The 23449-nt window shown below is 40.5% G+C and overlaps 1 protein-coding gene across 5 annotated transcripts in view; it reads left to right on the forward strand.

The window, feature by feature from the left end:
• B3GALT1 (beta-1,3-galactosyltransferase 1) overlaps positions 1-23449 on the forward strand; it is a 354820-nt gene that overhangs the window by 99370 nt on the left and 232001 nt on the right. For 4 of the 5 annotated variants that reach the window (XM_038751644.1, XM_038751646.1, XM_038751643.1 and 1 more), the window contains exon 2: positions 7285-7369. The gene's annotated coding sequence lies outside the window, so the exon portion shown is untranslated. Of the gene's footprint in view, positions 1-7284; positions 7370-21561; positions 21584-23449 lie in introns of those variants that run through there. The other variant, XM_038751648.1, reaches the window with a different exon arrangement.

The following is a 23449-nucleotide window of genomic DNA, read 5'->3' on the forward strand; positions in this document are numbered from 1 at the left end:
TGATTCCCCGGGTGTGTGACAAAACGTTTCCATGGGTTAGAATATTTGATAAAATGTATGGTGTGTTGAGTTGTAGCTGCAGGAAGGGCAGCCAGTAGAAATGTTTGAAAATTATGACTAAGCTAAACCTCTACCTATTGCCAATAGGGTAGCTTCATGGAAGATGAAAAAACATTCATCGACTCCATATGTCTTTACAAATGGAAAGTTAACCTGACTTGGCAGTATTGCACAATCACACTTGATCTGCTTATCCAGACTGCTTTGGTCCCTGTACGCAGAGCCTTTTGGCTCTGAATTCTGTTGTTTGAAGATGGTCTGGGGAGAAGGCTTGCTGGCCTCTCCAGGAGAAGGGGAAGCATGTATCCTCTTTGTGCCGTCTTTTTTCTTTGTCCCGGGGGTAGGGCCAAGAACACAGAGGCCTCAGAATGCAGCTGGAGGGATTTACAGGTGACTCTATAAACCCACATGCCAGCTCTCTCTAGAATATCTGGACTTCTGTTTATCCAGACCCTGACTGGCCTCAAGCATCTGTTAATGCCAGGTTTGCTGAGGTAATTTTTATGCCAAGTCAGCCAGTTCTCTGTTGCTAGTAAAGCGGGCTATCTTGAGATTGTCAGCCAGCTGACAGCTGCTTCTCAGGATGCTGGGAAGCTTACTTTCTGTTCCTGGAACTCTAGGCTGTCTCTCTGGAAGGTATGTGATGTTGGTTTCCCAGGGCAGGCAGGGAAATGGGATTACTGAGATTTGTCTTGAGATGCATTAACCCTGTCAGATTGGGGCAATCTCTTCCAGTTTTAGTTCAGTGCCGACATTGTTTGTCCCATGGAGATTTAGAATTTTTTTAAAAATTGAATTTTCTACAGAAATGTTTTGAAAATGCATCTGTCCTGAACAGACACAGCAAAAGTGGTGGGTCCAGGCATCTGGGGAAACAATAGCAAAAAATTAACCAAGTTGGTAGGTGGCAATCAGGGGTGAGGTTTTGGGCACATCTCAAGCCTTAAAGGAGAGTTGCAAACAGCATCTGATGCTGCCAAGGCTGCTGCAGTCACAAACCAGCACACAGTGCTGCCAGGCGTGGGCCAGGCGTGGGAAGAGGCTTTGGGTAAGCAGAGGTCATTTTAACCACATCTTCACATGAACAGTGTACATCATCAGTAATGTCAACTTGGGGCATTAAGCAATTTTTTTATGGAAGAACTTTTCAAAGTTCTAATTCAGCTGTTTAAACTGTCATAAAACAAACTGCTGTAAAAGGTTAAAGTTGGAACCGGTGATAGTGAAAAATTGAGGGCATCCAGTAGGAGTTATGGTGCAGATCTAGCAGATGATGGAAATTGAAAAATTGCAGGTGAAGTCCTTGCTGTAGTGACATAGTGACATGAATTAAATTTCAGGCTACCGGTTCACTGATCATAGGATAGCTTACCAAGCATCCAGGAAACAGGCTGTACTCCTCCCAAGAGTCTGGCAACACCTCCATTTTTTCAGGGCAAGCAAAGAAGGAACATGAGAAACAACAATGAAGGAGTCAGTTACAAGAATATCCCAAGAATGAGAATTAGTTGGATGATGAGATAAACTGAAAGGGAAAGAATAATGTAATACGACTCGGTAAAGTCATAAAAATTAGTTTTAAGGGAAATGCTTTAGTAAAACTGTAAAACATGGCTGTTTTAATCTCTACATTAAGTTGCTAGACAGTTTTATGGAAATTGTCACCCAGTTCATTTTTATGAAAAATGAATAGTAACCATTACTGATTCTACTGTGAACGGCCATTGCAGAGAAAATATTAACCCCATTTTTCAGTGTATCTGTGTGATGAACAGTACGTACAAAAACACAATTTCTTTTTTCAACCTATCCAACGTTTTGGACACCAGGGACATATTACTTATGAACTTAAGTGAATGAGAGTTTTTATATATTATTTGTTATGCACTTACTAAATGCCAGACACTGCACTAAGCACTGGGGGAGATACAAGATACTCAGGTTAGAGAGAGTCCGTGTCCACATGGGCTTCACAGCTTTAATCCCCATTTTACATGAGGTAACTGAGGCACAGAGAAGTTAAGTGGCTTGCTCAAAATCACACAGCAGACAAGTGTCAGAGCTGGATTTAGAACCCAGGCCCACTGACTCCCAAGACTGCACTCTTTCCAATATGCCATGCTGATCCTCAACCTTAGCAAAATGATTATTCTAACTTGAGCAGTAGAGTTCTATGGCCAGATGTGTTTCCCACCTGCTCATCTTTAACAAAATTCCAGAACAGTTCATGAGAGGAGCCTTCCTTTCAAATTATCATAACAGATCTACAGACAACGCTGCTATTTGGGGATGGCTTAGCTAAGCCTCTGTTACTCTCCTCTTTCCTTCCTGTTGCCTGTTTTTTGAGCTTTGCTGAACCTGTAGAAGTGGCAAGAGGAATGGAAAGAAGATGACATCCAAATATATCACATTTGTCACTTGTGAGCTGTTGTGGTAAATGGTTTGGGAGGGGCAGAGCCTGAAGCTGTGGATTGTGAGGTTTGGTGATTGTGGATTGTTGCATTTTGTTTCATATTGCGTTTGAGCAGAAAATCGAGTTGCTCATTACACTTTATATTCTAACTCCAATAATTTATTCAAAAAGAATTAGTTTTTACACTGATTCTAGGTAAAATTAGTCATTAGATTTAAGTGGTTGTTAGAACTAAGGAATAACTCTGGGATTTTAAATAATTGTTTTGAAAAAGAGATTGTTTACTTTGACCACTGTCAGTAGCCATATACAAAGTAACTCTGTCCCCTGCCAAAAGCCCATGGCAGCTGGGAGAATCGCAGCTTCCCTGATAAGACTGGAGCCCCAAATGCTTGGGGTGGGGAACGGGCAGCAGCAGCTGAACTCCAGCCTCCAACCTCAACAAATAGGGGCCTGGGAATGTTATGTGGGAGTGAGGGCAGACTTTCTCCCAACCCCTGTTTTCTCTTCCCAAGCCCCCTTTGTTCTCCCCAGTTTAACAGCAACTTGGAGTGGTGCTGGAGGCTTGACTGAGTAGCCGGGTTGTCCTACTACCAAGGAGCAACACTTGGTGGGTGGTGGAGGGGTGAGACAGGTCTGTACTACATGCTGGGTTTTTTTGGCATCCCAGCTTGAAGAACACTGCGAAGCAACCTGGTCTAGCATAAAGATGACAGTTCTGGGAGTCAGAGGACCTTATCCCGGCTCTGCCAATTGCTTGTTGTGTGATCTTGGACAAGTCATTTAACTTCTGTGCCTCGGTTTCCTCAACTGTAAAATGAGAATTAAATACCTGTTCTCCCTCCTACTTAAATTGTGAGCCCCGTGTAGCCAGGGACTGTGTCAAACCTAATTAACGTGCACCTACCCCAACACTTAGAACAGTGCTTAACATATAGTAAGTGCTTAACAAATGCCATTTAAAAAAAATCTCAGGACTTTAGCCTCAGTCAGTTTTTAGAAAGCAGCAGTAGTGAATGATCAATGAAGAGTCAAGAAGAAATTTTCTTCAATATCCAGAACATGCCTCCCACTTGTAGGCTATTTCTTTCCCCAAACAACAAAAAAAAAACCCCAAAAGATTTTTATTTGTAATTCTTTTCTAGATTTGGGTTGTGACGACTGACTAGAAAATGCCTGAGAACCCTTATTCCTACTCCTCATTTATTCTCTTTATTACTTTCCTACCCTAAGACTTCCTTATTAAGTGAAAGTAAAGTACAGGTTCTGTCTTGGGAGGTGGGGGAGAAATGAACTGTTCCCTTACCCAGGAAATTAATTCAGTCAAACAAAATGATCAATTCAGTTAAGTAGACTCTGGTTACATTTTTATATATGAAAAGCATCTTACCTCATTTGTCTTTATATCATCGTCCTAGAAAACAAATATCTAAAGAGCAGAGGTTTTCATTTTTTATAGGTCCACTCGAATACTCAAATTGATGATCCAGCTATTTCTGGTGTCAGTTAACTGTGAAAGTAAAATTCAAGTCTTTTGGGTTTCCAGTTTTTGATTTAGGCTGATTATAACTACATCTTAATAATTTTTGTTACAATTCCAAAAAGATTAGAGCCTGATAATTAAAATGAAAGAAAAACCAAATGTTGTGAACACAGATAATTTGAACAAAAACAACTTAGAAGAAAACAGCAGCACACTTCCAATTTGTATAGACTTTTCCAGAAAAGATCTAAGTCCTCAACTTGTTCCTCTTGCCAACTCTTTGGGGACCTCTCTAGAATTTACAAAATCCTTTTGGGATTTGAAAGATATATTTAGGAGGCGAAAAGATGGACAGTCCAGACACAAGATGTGAAGGGATGGGTTGTAGTTAATACAAGGAACTTTTTTGATAAAGATGTCTGACAAAATCAGGGGAGTTGGGTTAAGTTCTCAACTAAGTCAACAGCAACAGTCTTTCAGTGTTTTTCCTTGAGTAGATTTAGACTCCCCTGGGTGAGGTGACTGCCTGATTCTTCTGGGGCAAGTGTTGTTGAATGTTACTGGATTGTTCAGCTCAAAATATTTTTTCTTTCTCTGCTTACAACAATACAGCATATAAAGATAAGGAAAGGCTGAAACCTAATCCTCTGATAGCCATTCAGGAGGCTTTAGATGGAAAGTTCCTTTCAAGGATGGTAGAAACAAACATTTAGAAGTCTAATGGAAGCACAAATGAAAGCAAGGGTGAAACAGCAACACCACACTGGCCAAATCTAATGCAAATAAATCACTGCTCTCCAAAGTGATTGGGCTCATTGGGTCCAATTGGTATGATGATTTTAGTGCTGTTCAAACCTGAAAGGTAAAGATCATTTATCAGTAAAAGTTATTCTCCATTAGTGACTGAGAATAAATGCCAACCAGTGAAGAAGAAATAAAGTGCTTCCATCTTGGGGCCAAACTTGGAGCTTCAGATGATCCATGACATTTGTTCCTTAAGTTCCATTTTCAAGCCATGCCAAGATACACATCCCAAATCTGGAGGTTTTGGAAGAACTATTTATCAGATCCTTTGGGAATCAATTGTAAGTCATCCTGTTAGAGTACGTAACATGCTATTCATCTTTGACTTCTTTAACTTGTTCAGTCTGATTATGTTGTACATACTCTAGCACTGGCACAAAGGAAGAGCTTAATAAATATTATTATTTTTAAGTGGTTCATCTCTGTTTCCAGTAAAATAGGTCAGATCATGGAGTTTGAAACCAAAGATAGAGAGGCAGCTCATGTCTAGTAGAAGCAATATTAGAGAAGCAGCATAGCCTAGTAGAAAGTCTGGGAGTCAGAGGACTGGAGTTCTAATCCTAGCTATGCCAAATGCTTGCTGTATAATCTTGGGCAAGTCACAACTTCTCTGGCCCTCAGTTTAACTATAAAATGGGGATTCCATGCCTCTTCTCCCTCCTACTTAGACTGTGAGGCCCATGTGGGACCGGAACTGTGTCCAACCTAATTAACTTGCATCTACCCCAGTTCTTAGAACAGTTCTTGACACTTAGTAAACACTTAAATACCATAACAATAATAATAATAAGAATTGATGCCCTGGGTCCTAAACTGTTGAATCCCACTTGACTTCCCTCAAAGGAGAGAGAGTGTTTGCCTGAGAGGTTTCTTTGAAGGGATTCTACTTTGCTCTTGGGTGTAATTTGGCTGTTGGTGTGTGAAATATTGCACCTGTCAGTGGCTAGGAGTTGTACTGAGAATGCATGCTGTTTATTGCAGGGCAAGCTTTCAAATTTTTCTCTGGCAGTAGAGCTACCAGGAACAGCTGGCTTCCCAGCTGTGGTTGACATTCTGGACAAAGCACCATTTAACACACTGTGGTTCTCAAGGAGAACTCAGTATCAGAGTTACCGTCAGAGTTGGGGGAAGACCCCCAAATATAATTCAAACCGAGCATCCCTAGGTGGGGTAGACCATTGTAAAATGCTGCTTGGTTGGGCAAGGTAGGTGGTGACCACTTTGAATACAAAAGCTCCCGACAGACTCCATTTTTGAGACATGGGCCAATACCTTCGCTGAATCTTTGAGGAGGCTAGGCCCTGGATTTTAATAGGATATGACCTGTTAATTTTGAAAAAGGGAGTTGACAGAAAATAATGCTTCTTCCCAAAGTTTGGTGTGCAAAAGTATCATCTAATGCTTCCTCTGTCACTGAAGAGAGTTATGCTGTGTGAACGTCATACACTCTTCTGCACTACAAAGGGAAAAAAAGTGTGACATCTGTCAGGGATCAGGGTAAAGCCACAGAAGAAACCACTTAACTTCATTTTTACTCGGTTTTGTGCATGTGTGTAGCTTTATTTCAGCTCAATTTCTAGGGACCAGACAGATCTCCAATGAACTTCAGAGATATCAGGGGACATTGAGCTGGAAACCTGTGATTAGGCGACCCCATTAACAATTGCCTTTTGAATTTCATTTCTGTAACTTTTTTTATCCAACCAAATGTGTAGATTTAAAGGCTGGAGGAAGAAGCCTTGCCTAGCAGAGCCAGTGGAAAATGGATTCATAGCATTAGAGCTGTCTATAATCGACTGCCAGAACCAGCTTATTTTCCTTGGTAGCCTTGGGAAAGGATGCCTGTAACTTTGTATTGATGGAAAACCATCTTACAGGGAATATTGGCAGTGAGCAGTTTTTCACTGGCTCGGGTCAGCATTGTTACAAGCCTGATGAGCTATTTAGAGCTCTGGTAGGCATTTTTAGATCAGAAAAAAATTAGGCACAGGAGATTAGGGACCAAAATGTGTTAGTTTTATCCCACAGTATGGCAAAACAATAAAGCATTTCTTTGAGGAGATGTAGACAGGAATATATCTAAAACAAACACTCCCAGTTTTCCCAGGAAAACCCATGACATTACTAGTGAGGCAGACGTGAAATATTGTGAGCCAAGAAAAATAAAAAGGTAAAAGGGGACAGACCTAAATTCCTCCATAGAATGACATTGGGAAATGAATAAGAATTGGTAATGGGGAAAGCAGGGATCTCCACAGGATTGTATAGTAGATGATAAGTACCAAGTCAGACAAACAGAACCCCTTCCTTCCCAACAAATAAATTACTAAAACATCCTGACTTTTTTTTGTACTCTAGCTCAATGGGAGATGGTATGGAAAAGCTACATGAAATAGCAAATAGAATATCAAGCCATTTTTGAAATACTGCACAGCAGAGTAGTTCTAGGGGCTATCAAGGGATTTATTTTTTTCTCTTCAGCATTAGAATATTTGTGTTTTCTTGTTGTTGCTCTTTGTATTAGACAAACTCCACGAACTGATCACCCTAGCAGAGGGACTGTCCAAAGACAAGAGAGAAGAGTGGGAGAAGAGAAATTTTCATTTAAGGTAATTATTTTTATTCTTCTAATTTATGTGTCTCTTTTTACAATTTAATGTATAATGGAATAAGAGTTCCAGCTAAGCCTCACTGGACAATGGAGAGCAGACCAGGTTTGGCTACTAACTTTTCTTTATTATGCTTTATACATTCAAGGTGAAGCTAGTTTCTAATATGCTTTAAAATATATGAAAATGCTGTTTCCCTAATGGGTGTATATGCATCGTGGTTTTTAGGAGTGTTTTTTCAGTGGGGGAAATTTGATCCATTCAACTTGATTTTTGTTCCCACAGCATCCTTGTTCTTTGGCTGTCTCTTTTTTCAGAATCCTTTTTTAAGCAGCAGTGAGGTAAATTGTTTAACAACTCCATATTTGAGTGACAAAGTTAACCCATAGAATCTCATTCATGTCTAGACTTCAGTAGCAATTTGGAGTCATCATCATTCATTAAAGTGTAGGTGTGTAGCTCCCTAACTGTAGGAATGACCTTTTAACAAATACTATACTAATATTGTCAATCATATTTATTGAGCACTTACTGTGTGCAGAGCACTGTACTAAGTGTTTAGGTAAGTACAATATAACAGTATAACAGACACAGTCCCAGCTCACAACGAGCTTACAGTCTAGACAGGGCGACAGACATTAATATAAATAAATTACGGATATGTATGTAAGTGTTGTGGGGGTGGGAGGAGTGGACAAATAATAATAATAATGGCATCCGTTAAGAAACTTACTATATGCCAAACACTGTTCTAAGTACTGGAAGGGAATACAAGCTAATCAGGTTATCCCACATGGGGCTCATAGTCTTCATTCCCATTTTACAGATGGGGTAACTGACGCACAGAGAAGTCAAGTGACTTGCCCAAAGTCACACAGTTGACAAGTGGTGGATCTGAGATTAGAGCCCATGAATCCCAAGCCCGTGCTCTTTCCACTAAGGCACATGCTTCTCAAGTAAAGGGAGGAAGTCAGGGCAACACAGAAGAGAGTGGAAGAAAAGGAAAAGAGGACATAGGGAAGGCCTCTTGGAGGAGATAATAATAATAATAATGGCATTTATAAAGTGCTTACTATGTGCAAAGCACTGCTCTAAGCGCTGGGGAGGTTACAAGGTGAACAGGTGATGTTCTTTCAATAGGGTTCTGAATTGTCTGTCAGATTTGAAGAGGAAGGGTGTTCCAGGCGAGGGGCAGGATGTGGGCTAGAGGTTGGCAGTGAGATAGATGAGATGGAGGTTCAGTGAGTAGGTTGGCGTTAGAAGATAAAGTGTGTGTACAGGGCTGTAGTAGGAGAGTACTGAGGTCAGGTAGAGGGAGCAAGGTGATTGAGTGCTGTAAAGCTGATGGTAAGGAGTTTCTATTGGACGTGGATGTGGATGGACTACCACTGGAGGTTCGTGAGGAGTGGAGAGACATGGATGGAGCATTTTTGTAGAAAAATGACCGGGCAACGGGGTGAAGTATGGATCAGAGTAGGGAGAGGCAGGGAGGTCAGCAAGGATGCTGATAGAGTTATCAAGGAGGCATAGGGTAAGTGAATAAATGTGGTAGCACTTTGGATGGAGAGGAAAGGGTGGATTTTAGCCATGTCGTGAAGGTTGAACTAACAGGATTTAGTAATGGATTGAATATGTGGAATGAATGAGAGAGGAATAAAGGAAGATGCCATAGTTATGGGTTTTCGAGACAGGAAGAATGGTGGCATGTCTACACTGATGGGAAAGTCAGAGGATGGGCAGGATTTGGGTGGGAAAATAAGTAGTTCTGTTTTTGACATGGTAATTTTGAGGTGATGGCAGAACATCCATGTAGAGTTGTCTCGAAGGCAGGAGGAGATGCCAAACTACAGAGAGGGAGAGAGATCAGGACTGGAGATATCGATTTGGGAATCATCTGCATAGAGGTTGCGGTTGAAGCCTTGGGAACCAATGAGTTCTCCAAGGAAGTGGATGTAAATGGAGAATAGAAGGGAACCCAAAATTGAACCCTGAGGGACACCCACAGTTAGGAGGTGGGGGGCAGAGGAGGAGCCCATGAAGAGACTGAGAGTGAGCAGCCAAAGAAATAGGAGAACCAGGAGAGGATAGTTTCAGTGAAGCTGAGTTTGCTTATTTTTACAGAAAGAGGTGGTCACAAGAGTCGAAGTCAGTTGAGAGGTCAAGAAGGATTAGAATGGAGTAGAGGTTATTGGATTTGGCAAGAAGAAGATCATTGGTGACCTTTGAGATGGTAGTTTCTGTGGAGTGAAGGGGCTGGAGCCAGATTGGAGGGAAGTCAAGGAGAGAATTGAAGGAAAGGAATTTGAGACAGCAGGTGTAGAGAGCTCGCTCAAGGAGTTGAGAGGAATGGTAGGAGGGGGAAGGGATGATAACTGGGGAGAGCTTTGTAGTCAAGGGAGGGTTTTTAGGATAAGGGAGACATGGGCATGTTTAAAAGCAGTGGAGAAGAAGCCATTGGAGATCAAACAGTTGAAGATGGCAGTTAGGGAGCGGAGAAAAGAGGGGACAACTATTTCGATAAAGTTTGAAGGAATGGAATGGGGATGTACAGGTGGTGAGGCTGGATTTTGAGAGAAGGCAGGAGCTCTCCTCCTGAGGTACTGATGGAAAATACGGGAGAGTTGAAGAAGTGGGGGGAGGAGCATGGGGGATTTTAGGGAGATATGATACCTGATAGCTTTGATTTTTCTCAAAGTAGGTGGCCAGGTCATTAGGGGCAAGGGATAAGGGTGGCAGCGGGGGCCGGGGGGTTGTTCCATTAGAGTTGTGGACAGGGAACATGCCTTGTATGTCTGTACTTTCTCCCAAGCACTCAATCCAGAACACTGCACCCATTTGGCACTCATTAAATGGTATTTAGCATTTACTATGTGTCAGGCACTGAAGTACATACAAATTAATTAGATTGGACACAGTTCTTATCCCACTTAGCGCTCACAGTCTAAGTAGGTGGAAGAACAGATCTTGAATCTCTATTTCACAGATGAAGCAACTGAGGCATGTAGAAGTTAAGTGACTTGGTCAAGGTCACACACCTGCAATTTGTCGAACAGGTGTTAGAGCCTAGGTCTCTGACTCTCAGCCATATGCTTTTCCTACTAGCCCATGCTGCTTATTACCTGAAAAAATTTCATCATAAATCATGGAGAAGGTTTATAAAATGCACATAGTATAAGGACACTGGTAAATTCTACGGGAGGTTGTTTTAGAGTCTGTTGAGTGGTATGAGGCCAGATTTAAAACTGGTGCTGTAATGAGCTGTGAACCAAACCCCAAGAACACCAACACATGCCCTTTCTTTTGAGAGAATCTAAAGATGTTTCTAATCCATGGAAAGGAGCCACTTGGAACAGTGCTGAGAGTTTGGGGTAGCATTTAAGGCCATAGCCAAGCTTTTTTGGACTACATTTCTGGAGTTAAGTAGGAATGAATGCGTGTAGTTTGTTTTTTCATTTAATGTATATTTAAGGGAATGGAGATAGGGGGAAAAAAGGGCTCTTGAAATATAACACGGGCTCATCTGTCATTTTAGGTTGTGGTGGGATAATGTAAAATCCAAATTCCTTGAAGCATTTTAAGAGCATTGACTTTTCTTTAAGCCAGACCATAGCAAGGTAATAATTCTCAGTACTTGCAGCTGCACACATCATAAATTGATTGAGAATATTTGAGTCTCTTCTCCATGAATAATATCATGCTAGCATTTGGGGACGAATGGAGAAAGTGAAAAAACATGCCCTCTAACGGGTGAAATAGGGAGAGGGTAAATTCAGAAGCATTCCACAATGCCCGTGACAGAAATACAAAATCATTTGAGAAGCCATAAGAGCCCAGTTTGAATAAATTTCATCTGCAGAAATGGATTAATAAAAGAGGAAACAGGTTACTGACATGACTGGAGTTACATAAGGTTAATTCATGAAGGCTTCATGGAGGAAGAATAGGTGCATTTAGAAGTGTTATAAAGGTGCTATATGTCTTAGTCTAGTGAAAGGGAAGAAGGAGGGTATCCATACCGGGGGGAAAATGGCAAGGTAATTGGTATGGAAAGAGAAGAACTAAGTGCAAGGTATGCTAAGCAGGTTAGCTTGACTGCAGAAGAGGGCATAGTCAGGGGCAAAATGAGATATCAGAGCAGATAATAAAAGACAGATTGTAGGCATGACAAATGCTAGTAGTGCTAGTAATTACATTTACCCTTTAAGCAACCCACATATCCAGTCCGTCACCAAATCCTGCTGGTCTCGCCTTCGCAGCATTGCCAAGATCTGCCCTTTCCTTCTCCATCCAAACCGCTACCATATTAATACAGTCACTCATCCTATACTGACTGGTTTACTGCATCAGCCTCCTTTTTGACCTCCCAATCTCCTCTCTCCCCACTTGAGTCCATACTTCACTCTGCTGCCCAGATTATCTTTCTAAAGAAACATTCTGGGCATGTCACCCCCTCCTCAAAAATCTCCAGTGGTTGCCTGCCTATCAACCTATGTATCGAACAAAAAATCCTCACTATTGGCTTCAAAGCTCTTCATCACCTTGCCCCTTCTTCAGTCATCTGCCTTCTCTCCTTCTCCTTCCCAGCCCGCACACTCCGCTCTTCTGGTGCTAACCTTCTCACTGTGCCTCCATCTCACCTGTCCCACCATCGACCCCTGACCCACGCCCTACCTGTCCTGGAATGCCCTCCCTCCTCAAATCCGCCAAGCACTCTCTCCTCCCCCCACCCCCACACTTCAAAGCCCTACTGAAGGCTCACCTCCTCCAAGAGGCCTTCCTAGACAAAGCCCCCCTTTGCCTCAGCTCCCCCTCACTTCCGCATCACCTCGACTCGCTTCCTTTGCCCTTCCCCCTGCCCCACATCACTTATGTGTATATGTTTATATCTATGATTCTATTTATATTGATGCCTGTTTACTTGTTTTGATGTCTGTCTCCCCCCTTCTAGATTGTAAGCTCAGTGTGGGCAGGGATTGTCTCTATTGCTGAATTGTACTTTCCAATCACTTAATACAATGCTCTGCACACAGTAAGCACTCAATACATGTGATTGAATGCATCAAAGCACTCGATATTTACCCAACTCTCAGCTCAACAAAACTAATGTTCAGATTCGGTTTTATATTAAACATTTTCTTTCCTTTCTAGTCCTTATGGGCAGGCAATGCATCTACCAACTGTGTTGTATTGCACTGTCTCAATTGCTTAGATCAGTGCTCTGAAGAGTAAGCATTCAATAAATACTACAGGTATTGGGTACCTTCCATATGTGAGACACAGAACCAACCACTTGGGTATGCCAGTAGCACAAGACATATTTCTTTGTCACAAGGAGCTTAGGATCTCATGGGACAGACAGACGTTTACAGCAGAATTTTAAGGAACAAGTAGCAATATCAGCTTATGCAAGGGAGAGCATTATTTTCTAGTTGACCGGCAGAGTTGACTTGAGACTTTGTAGATTTCACCCAAGTGCTGACTATGCTTTTGTAGACAGGTTTAGTTTTGAAATCTAGTAGAAAACTAAAAGTGTCCAGATGCTTCAGGGAGGTGACATTGCAACATTCCCAACTTGGTTAACGGCTCTGGCCTGAGGCTTATTGTCCTTTTCAGGTCAGATAGCTGAGAAGTGTGCATTTATTAGTGTTGGAGCCCTCGATTGAGGACACGGATGTGATTTTATGGGTTCATGAGGGCAGTTTAGCATCAATGTAATGTCACTAAGATAAGGTGAAGTTTGGGGCCTGTCAGCTGTGATATTCACCCTGTAACATCCCCTTTATTAGATATTTTTAAAACCCATTAGGAATTAAAATATGGAACATTTTGCACTGTCTTGGGACCCTGCTGTCAGCAACTTAATAGCATTCAGAAGTCAGGGATTGCTAAAATCAGTGCAGTTGGCTCCTCAGCTAGCCTGGTGCTGGCTGAGCAGAATCCTTTTTATATCCTTCCTGCTATGTGGAAATTCTGTTCTAAAACAAATGCACTTAAAGGCAAAGGGAAAATGGATTTTTGAGGAGGGGAAACTGCAATGAAGGAGGGGAAGAGCCTTCGCCACTGGAAAATAAAAATGTAAAAACATAACAGAGGAGGAAATGATAATTATAGGCCAGTAGGTTTGTATGCGATTTTATTGAGACCCTGCTTTTACGCTTGCCATTTTAAATGGTTCTTCAGCTTCTGGGTAGAGGAAATCTGTAACTTAGCCACCGCATCATAGTGAGAACTTTGTTTCTTAACCTGCCTTTTTGGCCTCTCTTCCACCATGGTTATGTTTGAAGAATTTCTTTGCAAATGTAAAATTTCAATTGCACATTATACTCCTACTTAATATTTAATCTCACTGATATTTTCATATTATTGACAGTTTTAAAATTGTGAGTCTACATTTCTCTAAATGCCAGTGATGGTCACTTGTTTTTTCAAGTGATCAGAATAGATAATCTGAAAAAAGCTCGGTGCGTTTTCATCTATTGAAAAGGTAGAGAAAAAAGGTACCAGATACCTATCTTTAGGGCTCTGGGTGATATTTGGTAATAACAGATTTAAAGGTAGGGCTGTGCAGGGAGATTTCTGCTATAGAATGTGGCGTATTTCAGAAAGAAGAGGAAGGCTTAAATTGGCATATCTAACTGGCAATCTGGAAATGCTAGAAGTAGTATAGCTCTTACAAATGGAAGAATTTTCTAAGCTTTCGATCAAATTAGTCATCCTAAGGCTTCCAGTATGGAATGCTTTATTTCCATGCCTGGGAAAATGTGTATGTGAATTGTATTCCTTCACTTTCTTGAAATAATAGCAAATCTACTTTAAAAACACAGAAAATAATAGCTTTTCACTCAAGAATCTCAAAGAGTATCAGGAAATGTAATGTTACTCTCTTCCCAACCCCAACAACAAAAAATGTGTGTATGTATATTTATATATATATATATGTGTGTGTGTGTGTGTGTGTGTGTACACACACACATACACACATGGGGAGTAGATAAGCCAAATAATAATCAAATAATCAATGGTATTTATTGAGCCCTTCTTGGGTGCAGAACACTGTAATCACCAGAATTTTTTACTGGGGGAGAATGCTGCAAGTTAATTAGGCTCAGTTTTTGAGAAATGATCTAAAAATACTGCACTTAACTACAGTCCATCCAAGTCACCCGATTAATGAACGGTTTCTTTGAAAAGTACAAAGAACACCTTTCATAAACCAGAAATCGAACTCAGAGCAAGAGGCAGGAGCTCTAAGGAATTCAGGAATTTCTAAATTTTTAAAATCCCTGTCTCTTCCATTGCCTTACTGTGCTGTCTTTGGACAATCACCTAACCTTTCTGTGTCTCGATGGCTCTGGGAACGATGTCTGCCCATGTCACACCACTTTGTATGAATTGTTTAATGTTTTTAAATTAAGGCCAATCAAGGTATTGTTGTCTTTACAACCCAGAACAGAAAGCCGAAGCACTAGGTGCTTTTATTTTTTCCAATAAAAAGTATTACTGGCCAGTGAGGTACCTACTCACTGTACATCCATTGTTTTGGGTAAAATTCTCTAAGCCTTAAAATGCTAATCCATCATTTCATTCAAATTTGAAAACAAAAAACCCCCATCAAATTTACCAATGAATAAAGAAAGCACAAATGGGCATACAGTATTCACCTGCCTGGTTGAATTGTAAAAATAAAATGCAGTTTAATCAAACTAAAAAGTATTTTTCCCAGCTGACAGCTTTCAGAATTGTTTTATACGTCTGAGTAGGAAGTGGAATGCCAATTAGACTAAGAACACCACCGCACTAACTCTGTCTGCTGTAATTAAAATGTCTTTGTCTTTACACTGAAGTACCTTATTTTTGAAAATTAAGCATACATACCATCTGTAGATTACAATTGAGGACATGCATTGATTGCATATCACTTTAATAACCAACACTGGTCTATTGCTGTTGAAACCCTGAAAAATATTAATTCATTTAAGAGTTCAATCTTCTACAGAAGTAAAAATTCCTGCTACACGTGGGATATTTTAAAATTGTATTTGCAGCAGGAGGCTCTGTGGCCTTGGAAAGAGCACAGGGTTGGGGTTAGGCTCTGGCACTTGCCTGCTGTGACCTCAGGCAAGTCACTTAACTCTTCTCTGCCTCAGTTTCCTCATCTGTAAGGACTGTTTACCTAGACCAGTGGGAGGTCTGTTCCATTGTAATATTATACTCTCCCAAGCTCTTAGTACAGTGCTTTGCACACAGTAAGTCTTCAATTAATATGACTGACTGAATGAATGAAAAGTCTGAGGATTTCCACCTCCAAGATCCATTATTGTACTTTTCTGGATGTTGATATCTTGGCTCATTTCTAGACTGTGAGCCCACTGTTGGGTAGGGACCGTATCTATGTGTTGCCAACTTGTACTTCCCAAGCACTTAGTACAGTGCCCTGCACATAGTAAGTGCTCAATAAATACGATTGATTGATTGACTCTTGTTGCTCATTGTTGTAATAATTTTGGTACTTGTTAAGTGCTTCCTGTGTGCCAAGCCCTGTACTAAGCGCTGGGATAGATACAAGATAATCAGGTCTCACAAGGGACTCACAGTCTAAGTGGAAGGGAGAACAGATATTGAATCCCCGTTTTGCAGATGAGGAAACTGAGGCACAGAGAAGTTAAGTGACTTGCCCAAGGTAATTCCGCAGTTAACTGGTGGAGCTGGGATTAGAACCTAGGTCCGCTGACTCTCAGGCCTCTACTCTTCACACTAGGCCAAATTGTTATATTATGTTGCCAACTTGTACTTCCTAAGCGCTTAGTACAGTGCTCTGCACACAGTAAGCGCTCAGTAAATATGATTGAATGAATTAATAATAATAATGATGGCATTTGTTAAGCGCTTACTATATGCAAAGCACTGTTCTAAGCACTGGGGAGGATACAAAGTGATTAAGTTGTCCCATGTGGGGCTCACAGTCAATCCCCATTTTACAGATGAGGTAACTGAGGCTCAGAGAAGTTAAGTGACTTGCCCAAGGTCACACAGCAGACGTGGTAGAGCTGGGATTCGAACCCCTGACCTCTGACTCCAAAGCCCGTGCTCTAGGCCTCACTGCTTTCCCTCATAGGACTTTGTAGGCTATAAAAGAGGCAAAGTGACATAAACAGTTCCTCCCCTATCCACTGAAAACATTTCTATTGAGGTACTTTCCTCACTCTTCTGGGAATGTGTTGCAGTTTTGGGTTTTTGTTTTCTGATACCCAGGTATGTCATATTCCCGAGGGCACTTTTAAAGGGTTTTTGAAGAACCTTTCCTCACAAAAACTAAAGTGAACCTCAGAGAAGGGTACTAGGTCTCCATCTTGGTCTACAGGAGACTGTAGTGGCCAAAGTATAAATTGGTCCTCGTTTGTGCAGTTTTCAAGGAACCCTGGCTGTTGGGATTTCATTTGCCTTTGAGACAAGAGCTGCTCTCTTGTGACTCATGCAAGGCTTTTTTTGATACATATTTCTATAGAGTAAAGCAGATGCTAAAGCAGATGCATTACATTTCCACCCCCTACAGCAGATTTATTACTGCCGAAATCATGACATTGTGATTACGGTCTTCTACACAGTGAGCAATGACTTAGTCCTCTCCAGACCAGAAGGGTAGAGTTCATTTATGAGGACTGTTTTAGCAGGGAAAGAGGACCAATATGTTTTATGTCCAATGTCCTCAGCACAGTTTTGGTTTGAGCTGTAATTAATCTGAAGTGGTTAGGGCCACTGTGTTTTAGATTGGGTCAGCAGTCAAAGTAATGATAATAAGCATAGTAAATCATCATCATCATCATCATCAATCGTATTTATTGAGCACTTACTATGTGCAGAGCACTGTACTAAGCGCTTGGGAAGTACAAATTGGCAACATATAGAGACAGTCCCGACCCAACAGTGGGCTCACAGTCTAAAAGGGGGAGACAGAGAACAAAACCAAACATACTAACAAAATAAAATAAATAAGTAAATGAAGTTATCTTATTGTTAGGAAGAAATTGTCTCCTTTTTACAGAAAGTAGTGAGGGTCATTTTCAGTGTATTTGGGAGTAAAGAATGTCATCCTCCTCCCTCTTTATTTCCTACAAAGGTTATTCATCTCTAGGACCATTCTTACAGGATAGAATGGCCATAAACCAATCAGGTTTTGCATATTTTTTTCTTAGTACATTTATAGTATTTAAGGGATTGCTGTGTGCTGAGTGCTGGGATTGGGAACAATCCCAGCTCACAGTCTAAGCGGGAGGGAGAACAGATACTTAATGGACATTTTACAGATGAAGCAGGATGACTCACCCAGGGTCACCTAGGAGTAGAACCCAAAACTCCCGGCTCTCAGCCTTGTCTTCTTTCCACCAGGCCATGCTGCTCCTCTATTATATTTGCCCATACCATATTTTCACTCATGTTGACACCTGCATTTTTCTTAGAATTTGTCACCTTTGTTAAACTATTACATCTCAAATATTTAAAAGGTTAATTAGAGCAAATATGATTAATAGTAATTGGCTTATATGGTCTTAATGTATTTTGAAACCTATCTCCAACTTCTCAATAACTGTTTTCCACTGCAGATAAGGATTGAATCATATAGATGTAAACATTTCAAATTATATATTGTTGCACTTAATCAAGCATGCTTCAACAAATACTTGATTTCATGAAGTGCATCTCTATGTTGTCCTTATATTTAAGTCAATACTTACAAAAAATTCTGATCTTATATTACACTGAATAGTATTACTTAACCTAGCTGTACCAAATTGGGGCATCAGTTGAAAAACTATGCAATTGTATGAAACAAGTTCAATACTTAAAAAGCTTATATGTAGAAAGATTATTGCTTCAACAAAGATGTGCTGCTCTTTATTGTTGTCTTTACAAAATGCAAAATTCACCCACATTAAAGTTTAGTACCATTGAATGTTTATATTGGTTTTCATTTTTATCTTAGTACCTAATTTTTCACAATGGTTTATTTTCCTGGGAAAACTAAATGACTTTCTAGAGTATGACACCTCACTGTACGTTTTGTCTTCAGATATGAAATAAAATTTTCAGTGTGTGTGTGTGTGTGTGTGTGTGTGTGTGTATAATGTATGTGCATGTATGATACAGGGTAGAAAACTTCATTTTGTTTATATCAGAGAAAATAACAAAGTCACTGTGACTTACATGGTGGGCCTAAAGGAACCCAAGAAATTTTGGCATTATCTGGCTTCAGGAAATCATAAGGAGAAATAAGCTTTTCAATAGAGATGAAGAAATGCCCCTACTTGCAGATTGGGTCTTAAAAGATATCAGCCTGCAAGGATTTCCACTATCATTAATATCATATAATTATATCATTAATTATTGAGCACCTACTGCAGTCAGTGCTGTACTAGGTGCTTTGGATTTATTTTAGAAGAAGAAGATACTGTTGCCCCAGGGTAGGTGCTTACAGACTAATGGAGAAAAGGATTGGACTTCAGTTATAATAGGATAAAAGAGTAAGGCCATTATTTAAATGATAAAATCTAAGGTAGGCAATTAAACAGCTGCATGCATGAGTAATAAAGTGAAGGGGTGACAAGATTAAAGTGGTGGATTTTCTAGAGGGCTTTGAAGGAAGGAGGTGTGTGTTTTGGTGCACTTGAATTGGGAATGAGTTCCATGGAGGGAAGAAAGATTTGAGCAATGAGACTTAGACCAGAGTGGTGAGCAAGGTAGAATTAGAAGGTTTGCTTGTGAGAACAAAGAGTGTGACCTGAAGTGTGGTGGGAAAAGAGAGCAGATAAGCAAGGTGGACAAAACTGCTGGAGAGCTTTGAAGGAAAAGATTGAGAGTTTTGTTTTATGTTAGAAGGAATGGGGAACTGGTGGAGATTTTTGAGAAGGTAGTGTGTTCCAAATGACATTTTAAGAAGATGAATACAGCTATATGTGGGAGAGACTAAAGAGAGTAGATACTTGAGAGGTGGCTCAAATCAAGGTGATGGTCTTATAATGGGGTGAGAGAGGGATGAATCTTTATAGCATTAAAGGTAAAAGGATGTAGAGAATGACTAAATGTGAAAGGTCAAGAAGAATAGAATCAAAGAGGATGTTGCAAACTTCCGTGCATGTCGAGAGGAGGTGGTTACCTACAGCAATAGGTAAATTAGAAGGAAAAGGTTTAGGAGATCATTGAGTTCAGGTTTTGACACATTCAATTTAAAGTGTCAGAAGGACATGAAGTCATCCTGAAGGCAGGAAGAGATTTGAGATTGTAGAGCAGGTTAGAGGAGATAGAGCTGGAGCCCTGCTCATCATCCACATCTCAGCTATTCACTCACATAGAACCTGGTACTGGTGATGGTGATGTGTGTGGTGGCCATGAGCAGCAGACAGGGCAGTGCCAAGACTGTGCCTTGTTTTTCACTTTTAGTATAATGTTTCTCTGCCCACACCACCTGGTTTTCCTGATGGCGAGCCTATTCCCTTTCAAGCTCTATGAAATGAGACAAAATGATTTTCCTGGATGAACCATTCCAATAGGCATTGCCAGACTTTGTTTTTCTGAAAAAAATTTTCAACCCCATAAACGTAGTGGCAGTGGGGAAAGCTCGTCTCCAACAACTATGGGAAGAAGCAAAATCTCTTTTAATGGATTGCTTGTGGATACAACTTCAAATGTACGAAAGTTTGTACATTTTTAAACTTTACTGTATAATAGCTTTATTCTTTTTAATAAATAAGAACAGAGTATCCCAGGGCTTCACTAGTTAAAAAAAATTCCAATTTCCTTTAGTGGCTAACCGACAAGAGTGGATTTAAAACCTTTTAGAATCTCCATTAAGTATACTTAGCAGCAGCCGGCACTCTGCCCAGCTTTGTGATCAGGAACATGGAGACGCTGTAAAAGCATAGACTGCAGGAAGGACTTGATACCAAGAGACAAATGGAAATGATGCCAGGCAGTGCAGGGCAGCAAATGCAACCATGCAACAAAAGGTGACCTTTCTATGTATAAGGTGCAAAAGGCTTTGCAGGTTTCTCATTAATCTCCTCAGCCACACCCCTGTACACAGATCAACCCCAAAAGTACTATCATCAATCAATCAATGGTATTTATTGAGCACTTTCTACATACAGAGCACTGTACTAAGCACTTGGGAGAGTACCAGAGAAGCAGCATGGCTCAGTGGAAAGAGCGCGGGCTTTGGAGTCAGAGGTCATGGGTTCAAATTTTGGCTCTGCCAATTGTCAGCTGTGTGACTTTGGGCAAGTCACTTAACTTCTCTGCACCTCAATTACCTCATCTGTAAAATGGGGATTAAGATTGTGAGCCCCCTATGGGACAACCTGATCACCTTATAACCTCCCCAGCGCTTAGAACAGTGCTTTGCACATAGTGAGCGCTTAATAAATTCCATTATTATTATTACAACAGAATTAGCAGGTATGTTCCTGCCCATAACGAGCTTACAGTCTCTTAAAGAGAGAAAGAAATGTATGCATACAAACATTTGTTGTGCATATATATTACACATATATATTATGGGCAGGGAATGTGTCTGCCAACTGTGTTGTGTTGTACTCTCCCAAGTACTTAGCACAGTGCTCTGCGCACAGTTAGTACTCAACAAATACCATTGATTAAGTGTATGTATATATATTTCCTCTTTAGAGAGCAAAGATTACATGGTGTGAGATTTTTATCAGCGTTTGGTGTGAGTATAGCTAATAAAACCGAAGCATGAATAACAATTCATCCGGTATAAAAATGGTCCTTTTTGGGCTGTAGCATTTGCTTACCTCAAATAGCTAGTGCTGATTTTTGCTTCTGCCTCTTGGTGTCACTCTTATAGAAGCCTTGCTCTAGAAGAATTACCCCATTTCTAACCCGTGGGAACAGGCTCTCTATCTTCTGTGTAGGTTAAATTATTAGTTATGTCACAGCTTTTTTTGTAGTTGGAATCAGGCAGATTTTTAGGACAAAGTATCTCCAGTGTTACAAACTCCATTTTACTTAAAGAAATTCTGCTAGCCACCAATTCCGCCCAGGTTAGTAGTCTGTTCAAATAATCATGAGCTTTTTCTGAAGGTCAGTGTGTAGTTTTGCCTCCTACTTTATATGTCTCTTATTTTTCATTGATTTCCATTAGAGTAAGAAGAGCAGTGATCCTGAAACAGCTCATGAATTGGATTATCTAATTTAATTAAGGTGAGGAGAAAGATTCTTTACCGATACACCAGTCAGCAGAGAACTTAAAATGAAACTTTCAACTGGGTATGTAGTGTACGTTCTGTCATTTACTGCGGTGGGACCTCTGAAAGTTTGTGAAAGGGATTTCCAGTGTAGATATATGAGCAAGCATTGAACATTTGGATTAAACAACAACTTCTCATGTGCAAATGAAGAGGGTAAAGAGGGGTGGTACATGATTACTGAGGGGAGGCGGAGTCTATGAGTTGACATCTTTATTACAGAAACAGTAAGAGAATCCATTTTGGAGGAGTCCTAAGAGGTGCTTTGGGAAAGTGTAAAACTGACGGGAAGGAGGTGAGCTGAGAAGGCTGTGTTAGACATTGTTTGCAGCTTGAAATGAGGTTTAGGAGCAGGAATGGTATGATTGAACAGGTGTTGGTGAAAACTTACCAAGGAGAAGTGGAGAGGTTTAGAGATACAGTAAAAGAAGGGCAAAGTTTAAGTGGTTCAAGATTCCTGAGGCCTCCTAGATCTGGGAACTCCTCACTGTTAGGTACTGCATGTATGAGAACAGTAAAGCCAGAGGCTTAAAGCGATACCAGGAAAGTGTGCCAAGTTTACTAACTATTTATAATGTTGCAAGTCACCTACTTTGCATAGCTCCCTCATCTCCTCTCTCCATTTCACCTCATTCTGCGTTTCCTAAGCCATGGAAAGATGGAGAATTGCCAATTAATTTACACTAGGGGCTTATTTGAAAGAGCACAGGTCTGGTGAGTCACAGGACCTGGGTTTGATTCCCAGCTCTGCCAGCTGTGTGACCTTGGAGGTGTCACATGACCTCTCTGTGCCTCAGTTTCCTCAACTGTAAAATGGGGATTTAGTACCTGTTCTACCTCCCAATTAAGACTGTGAGTCCATGCAGTACAGGGACTATGTCCAACCTAGCTGTCTTGTACCTTCCCCATCTCTTGAATCCATGTTTGACACATAGTAAATGCCAACCAAATGCCATAGAACAAACTTTAACTTCCTTGTGAATCTCCTGGACACCATGCAGCTCTAGGCAGCTGAAATATTCACTCAGTTGTTTGGCTCATTCCAGAGAGAGTCTGACATTTACTCATCTTCCCCTATCAGGTTGCCCCAAAGATGATGTCCTTGACCTGGGCATTTGTAAAAGAACCCAGGCAGACTTAAGAAAGCACAACTTCCCCTTCTTAAATTTGAAGGGCCCTTCATTGGGTAGGGAGGACCAAGAGATCAGTTTACCCTTAGTGCTATACCCTTGAAATTTGCTTTATATCAGAAAGAACACTTTTTTGTAGGCCAGATCTGCAGGGTACATTGTATAATTGAGAAACAGCCCCCCTGTTAGGGCCACTATTTATAGAAATGTCTCTTTAATTCTTGTGAGTCTTCTACCAAATTGAGTTTTACCAACTGTAGATGTGTATTTAGATAAATTACTGCAGTTGTTTAATATTAAAGGACCTCTTTTTGGTTAGGATAACGTTTCGCTAATCCACAAGGGTAATGTTGATATATAAGCCATATACTTACCAGATGCTATCTGCATATTAACCAGATGTTTCTTGTATTCTAAGTAGTGAGGAAAACCCAGCCTAATCTTATACTTGTTCAGAGTAGTAAATGTTTATGTTTTAAGCATTTGGCATCATATGAGAGCTCTCTACCATCTAAGCATCCCCTCATAATTTCAAAAGAAATGGAATCCATGTTTTTTATTCTTAAATCATACTAATTTTATTCCTGAAATGCCACCCAAGCAACAGGGATGCATGTTTAAGTGTCTTGAGTAATTCTCCTAAAAACAAGAAGCAGTTGGACTAAATTCAACCCCAAAGATATTCGATTGAA

This window comes from Tachyglossus aculeatus, chromosome 9 (assembly GCF_015852505.1).
Source record: "Tachyglossus aculeatus isolate mTacAcu1 chromosome 9, mTacAcu1.pri, whole genome shotgun sequence".
Classification (NCBI taxonomy): domain Eukaryota; kingdom Metazoa; phylum Chordata; class Mammalia; order Monotremata; family Tachyglossidae; genus Tachyglossus; species Tachyglossus aculeatus.